This window comes from Palaemon carinicauda, chromosome 19 (genome assembly GCF_036898095.1).
Source record: "Palaemon carinicauda isolate YSFRI2023 chromosome 19, ASM3689809v2, whole genome shotgun sequence".
NCBI classification, from domain to species: domain Eukaryota; kingdom Metazoa; phylum Arthropoda; class Malacostraca; order Decapoda; family Palaemonidae; genus Palaemon; species Palaemon carinicauda.
The window spans coordinates 125,771,038-125,777,722 of NC_090743.1; the positions used below are offsets into that span (position 1 = coordinate 125,771,038).

Here is a 6,685-nt window from a genome sequence, read left to right on the forward strand (position 1 = left end):
GTACAGTACAACACTTTCAAGTGTGCTTTTATTATATATTTGCCTGACCTATTTTGAAGGTCAACCAACCTACAGTATCAATAAATTGTCTTGATTCTTTAAACCTTGATATATCATAATTCTTTTAAACCAAGGTACAGTATTGTGGAAAAAATAAAACAATCTAAATGTAATCGAATTTTTTTCAAACATTACAAACCTGAGACCTTTAATAAGAGTATGAATTTGATGAAGTTGGAACTGCCATTTAAAATAACAAATTTGGAAGTAATTTGTATTTTTCCTAGTACACAAACCTGAAGCTATTTATAGGGGCATTATACTTACAGCGTAGCTGAAAGACAAGCCATGTTAATTTTAGTGAGGGAACTACCCCATCCGCAAGTTAGCGGGTGGGGGCTGGGGTAGACTGGCTACCCCGCTCACTCACACCTCAAGGCTGAGTAACCACTTTGTTTTATGGCAGGATTTCTCAGGGGACAGGGTGGCGGGCCAATTTGTATAAATAGCTTCAAGTTTGTATACCAGGAAAAATACAAATTACTTCCAAATTTAATATTTGTTTTGGAATAAATACAAACCCTCTGCTATTTATAGGGGTGACTTACTTTTAGGAGGGGGGAAGTCCTCACCAACTGGCCTTGGTCATAACCCGGGGTCCTCTCTATTTTGATCTGTGATCGATAGTAGAAGGAACCCTACCCTCGCTAAAATCATGTGCCGATATGAGGTAATGCACTGATAGCGGCCTGCAGAAGCCTGTGTGTGAGTGGAACTAATAGTGTGGCTTGTCTTTAACATAGGAACTCGAGTAAAATATCTATTGTTCTTAAGACTTACCCAATACCCTCCCTCAACAAGATATTGGGGATGTAACAAAGTATCATTCATTACTTGGGAGGCACAAGGGAAATGAGTCTTACCTGCAGCAAGGTGAGGTCAGCTATGCTGAGGCTTGTGCAGCTGTTTTCCTAAGAGGGGAGAAGGTGAAAGGAAAAAATGAGCCAGTCATTCTTATTCATTCACCCTGGACTAACCCGGGTAACCTCAGCCCTCAACCATCTGCTACTTGTCCATCAAGGAGCCTGAGGTGTTTAGACCATTTATTGTGTGATTACCACAGGACCAATGGAAAAGGTCTCCATGTTCCTCTGGGTTACATCTTGCAGGTAGTGGGCCGTGAAGGTCAATTAACGCTTCCACACTCCCACTTACAGTATCTGTGCCACAGAGTAGTTTCTTGAACGCCAGGGACGTAGCAACACCAGACGTTAAAAGCCCTGGGTCCTAGGATGGAGGAGGGTCTAGATCAAGAGCAAACTCAATAGCCTTCCATCCCGGAGGGAAAGGAAATACTTGTGATCCTCCTCTTGACCTTCCCATGCTGGTCAACAGTGCCGACACACGGGGGCAACCTGGTGTCGTTCTCTTAAGGTAACACCACAGACTCCTCACTAGATAAAACCTCAGTTGAAAGGATCTTTGGTTGCCGAACGAAGACACTCTATCCAGAATGGGCTGCATATAGGGTACAACACATTCGGATTTTGGGTCTTGGCAATCAATTCAGGGATGCCGCTGAGAATTACTTTTTCCGTCTCCTAGAGTAGAAGACATCAGAAGATGGATCATACAACTCACTAACTCTCTTGGTAAGAAAGCAAAACTGTTGCCAGGCATAAAAGTTTGTAGAGAGGGCCTACAGAGACTGAAGGATTCGAACTGCGTTCCCAGGAGGAGGTTGAGATCCGATGGGGGACAAGTTATCTCAAACTTTGTATGAGTAAAGGCACTGAAGGGAGTGAACCCCCTTCCACAACATCTGTCACAAAGGATCGGACACTTCACCTGGAAGACCGAAGCTGAAAGATGTCTGAGGTGTCTAGACATCTTTTCCGCAACTCGCTGCGAAAGGCTTCTCTGAGAGAGGAGGTGTAGGACCGTTTCCAGGCGCTAAGTCGAAACAAAGCTATGGCTTTGGAAAGTGGTGGCATGTGGCTGCTTGGAAGATCGTGTCGTGGAGGAAGATCCCTCGGAACTCCGTCGGGACCTGCAGAAGGTCCGGGAACCATTCTGAGTGATGCCATAGCGTAGCTATTGGAGTCATTGATAAGATCTTGCTTTTCCTGACTTGGCTGAGGACTTTCTCACCAGACCGAATGGGGAAAAAGCGTACACCTCTAAGCTGCCCCACCAATCTTGGAATACATCTTGATCGAGGGCTGGCGTTCCGGGACTGGAGGACTATCAAGCAGGAGCCTGAAGTTCAGGGCCATTGCGAATATGACGAAAGTCGGGGGACCCCCATTGCTAGCTGTGACATATGTCACAACTACGTTAGGTTAGGTAGGTTTGTTAGGTTCTATACCCTTCCTTATACAAAACTCAAAAGTGTTGAATAATCATGTTTTGGCCGGTTTTCGGCCACTTACGTGAACCATATATTTTTCTAACGCACTTCTGACCATTACTATTACTGTAAATCACTATTTAATGACATTTCCCCACCCACAAAAACCCCCATTTCCCACTGGTGTCCCCCATAATTGTCATTATATAAAGGGGTCCAAAAACTCATATGAACGAGTGGTTTGCCCCAATAATCAAGGTCAGAAATGCATAGAAAACAAGATAACGAGTAGGAAAAATAAATGGTTCTTGTATCTGGCTAGAAATTAAAGTATCATATATTTACCCCGTGCAGTAGTTAACCCCTTGGGTGAAGAAGAATTGTTTGGTAATCTCAGTGTTGTCAGGTGTATGAAGACAGAGGAGAATGTGTAAAGAATAGGCCAGACTGTTAGGTGTATGTGTAGGCAAGGGGAAAATGAACCGTAACCAAAGAGAAGGATCCAATGTAGTACTGTCTGGGCAGTCAAAGGACCCCACAACTCTGGTAGTATATCAACGGGTGGCCAGTCAATAAGTGCCTTTAAGAAGTCTCTTGAGGGATATCTAAATTGGAGGCGCCCATGGTAAGCCTTAAGCGCTGCCACAGATAACTCAGGCTAGCAGAAATGCATAACGGACGAGTGCGGCGTGCCGGTGTGACGGTCTGAACGATCCCCCGGTCTCAGAATTCTCCTTGATAATCTGCGCATTCGCGAACATTACCATTTGCCAGTGCATACAAGCTTGATGTTTTATTGGTAATTTTGTATTGTATTACATGTTTTCCTATAAGAAAAAGTAGTTGGAATCCTAGGTTACATTGCCATGTAATACACAACAATGAAACCTTTTTATTTTCATGCGAGCGAAGCGAGCTAATGGCGGAAAAGAACCATTATACAATGTCAAGGAGAATTCTGAGACCGGGGGATCGTTCAGACCGTCACACCGGCTATTTCTATGTATGAATAATGGGTGTCTGAGCATTATAACTTATATATCGAGACGCATTCTATCTAATAATCTCATCTTATGTCCCCATACAATTACATCATCCAAAAGTGGGATCGATCTAAGCCTTCGATTTGTCACAACGGGCAGGTTCCAGGTTCCAGACACCTGTCAAAGCCAAACTACGCCTTGCGATTTTACTATTTGTTTTAAATCTAGTTCAATCTCTATGCAATTTAATGCCTCTTGATAATTCATAGTGTTATTCCCTAAACTTGTTTATAAAAAATAAATCTAATTGATTCATTTAACCTTACTAGTAGCCAATATCTAAATAAGTCGGATTAAAATGTTTGTTTACACGAAGAAAACATTACTTTATCAAAACAAACTTTAAAAATTACCTAAAGAGTCCTGTGTCTTTCATATGCAGTCCTGGGAATTTGTTCGTAAATGCAAAAAGATGTTAGATGAGGTTTGAGAAATTCACAAAAAATGTGTAATGAAAAATACACCAAGATAGAACAGCGAGGACAACTTCACACTAAACAGTTAACCTTTCCGCCATAACGCAAATGATCTTCTTCTTCATGTTTCTTAGAATAATGATACTGTACTGACACTGTGAATTATAAATTATAATACTGTTAAAAAAGTATGATTATAATTAAATATGACAATAGTTAATTGTCTTAATTTCTCTCAAAGGAAAAATTTGTTATGTCATATTACTACTTTTGTTTGCTATTAGACAAAAACTGATAGAAAAAAACTTCTCTTTTATAAAGATATTGTGACATTATTTTCTCAGGTTTATAAACATCCATAAAACTTGAAAGAAATGACGAGTCAAACCGACCTACAGTAATAAGTCTTAATTTTGGTTTATTTATTATTAGATGACATATTAATCACATATAGTTAAATGTATCATGGCCAAATATGAAGAAAATATACTATTATCAACAATCATTATTTTTGTTGAATATATGCACACACCATATGAAGTGTTTTCTTTACCCTTTCTTTATATTTTTCTTTTATCCAACCTCAGAATAACGTAGTTTAGTTACCCCTGATATTCGCGTTTTCATCACATTCATAGTATAAGCACCTTCCGTTTTCTGTATGATGAAATAGCAAGTAGACTATGGTAAACTGACAGGTTCGCAATACATCATCCATGGGTCTTTGCGACGCTATTATTATTACTTTCTAAGCTACAACCCTAGTTGGAAAAGCAAAATGCTATAAGCCCAAAGACTCCAACAGGGAAAATATCCCAGTGAGGAAAAGAAATAAGGAAAGTGCAAGAAAAGTAATTAACAATTGAAAACATATGTTATGTAAAGTAACAACGGTGAAATAAATATTTCATATATAAAATATAAATACTTAAAAAAAAAATGAAGAAAAATAAGATAGAATAGTGTGCCCGAGTATACCCTCAAGCAAGAGAACCCTATCCCAAGACAGTGAAAGACCATGGTACAGAGGCTATGGCACTATCCAAGATCAGAGAACAATGGTTTGATTTTGGAGTTAAATTCTTGAATGAGGAAGAATTGTTTGTAATCTCAGTGTTGTCAGGTGTATGAGGACAGAGGAGAATATGTAAAGAATAGGTGTGTGTAGGCAAAAGGAAAATGAACCGTAACTAGAGGGATGGATTCAATATAGTAATGTTTGACCAGTCAAAGAACAATACTCCAGTGGTAGTATCTCAATGGGTGGCTGGTGCCCTGGCTAATCTAGGAGATATAGATAAAAGACAGACGACACATGATGTATAGCCACTGGATCTTTTCCTTAAGCAAAGGTGTCTCGAGAAAAAAACAAAATCTATGGATTCGGTATTCAAACCTTGAGTGTTTGTGTGCGTTTCATTTGATTTCTCTTTTGCTAACTTAAGTCTTATTTGTTTATAAAATATATTTGTCCACTGAACAAGCCACTTTTCTCATTGCCTTTTAACTACTTCTTTTTTATATTCACCAGACAATTACTGTTATTCTAATGGACAGCATAACCCCTGGAGCCACAAGATTACTCCATGTGTTATAAACAGAGAACCTGCATTAAACTCACTCTCTACAAGCAGTGTGTGTGGAAAGATGAGTAAGGCCAGACTTACACAAGTGATGTAGATCTTTTCTGTTCGGGGTGAAGACAAGCACATAATGTCTGACATCTGTCCCTTTGTTCGTGAAACGTATTCATGGCCAGGTGAAGATCAACTGCCGTGTCGTAAAAAAATTCTGGAAGAAATATGTTATTTTCATTAGTAAAATAAATTTTTGAATATACTTACCCGATAATCATGTAGCTGTCAACTCTGTTGCCGACAGAAATCTACGGTCGGGATACGCCAGCGATCGCTATACAGGTGGGGGTGAACACCACAGCGCCATCTGTGGTCAGGTACTCCAGTACTTCTTGTCAACACCACCTCAATTTTTTCCTCGGTCCACTGGTTCTCTATGGGGAGGAAGGGTGGGTCAATTAAATCATGATTATCGGGTAAGTATATTAAAAAATTTATTTTACTAATGAAAATAACATTTTTCAATATTAATCTTACCCGATAATCATGTACAGGTAGCTGATTCACACCCAGGGTGGTGGGTGGAGACCAGCATACATGTTAACCAAGAAGCTAAGTATCCCGTATTTTATTTTATTAGTTATTCAAAAATAACATAAAATAAATAAGTACCTGGTAAGGAAGACGACTTGAACCATTACTCTGCCTTTATTAAGTACGTCTTCCTTACTGAGCGTAGCGGTCCTCTTAGGATGCTGAACGACTCTTAGGTGCTGAAGTATAAAGGGCTGCAACCCATACTAAAGGACCTCATCACAACCTTTAACCTCGGCGCTTCTCAAGAGAGAATTGACCACCCGCCAAATCAACAAGGATGTGGAAGGCTTCTTAGCCGACCGTACAACCCATAAAAAGTATTCAAGAGAAAGGTTAAAAAGGTTATGGGATTATGGGAATGTAGTGGCTGAGCCCCCGCCTACTACTGCATTCGTTGCTACGAATGGTCCCAGGGTGTAGCAGTTCTCGTAAAGAGACTGGACATCTTTGAGATAGAATGATGCGAACACTGACTTGCTTCTCCAATAGGTTGCATCCATAACACTCTGCAGAGAACGGTTCTGTTTGAGGGCCACTGAAGTAGCCACAGCTCTCACTTCATGTGTCCTTACCTTCAGCAAAGCAAGGTCTTCTTCCTTCAGATGAGAATGTGCTTCCCTAATCAGGAGCCTGAATAGGTAAGAAACTGAGTTCTTAGACCTTGGAAGAGAAGGCTTCTTGATAGCACACCATAAGGCTTCT

The 6,685-nt window shown here is 40.2% G+C and overlaps 1 protein-coding gene across 1 annotated transcript in view; it reads right to left on the minus strand.

The window, feature by feature from the left end:
- LOC137658832 (muscle M-line assembly protein unc-89-like) overlaps nt 1-3,928 on the minus strand; it is a 48,591-nt gene extending 44,663 nt beyond the window's left edge. Inside the window, exon 1 of the mRNA XM_068393909.1 lies at nt 3,747-3,928. The gene's annotated coding sequence lies outside the window, so the exon portion shown is untranslated. The remainder of the gene's footprint in view (nt 1-3,746) is intronic.
- Between the last annotated feature and the right edge of the window lie 2,757 nt (nt 3,929-6,685).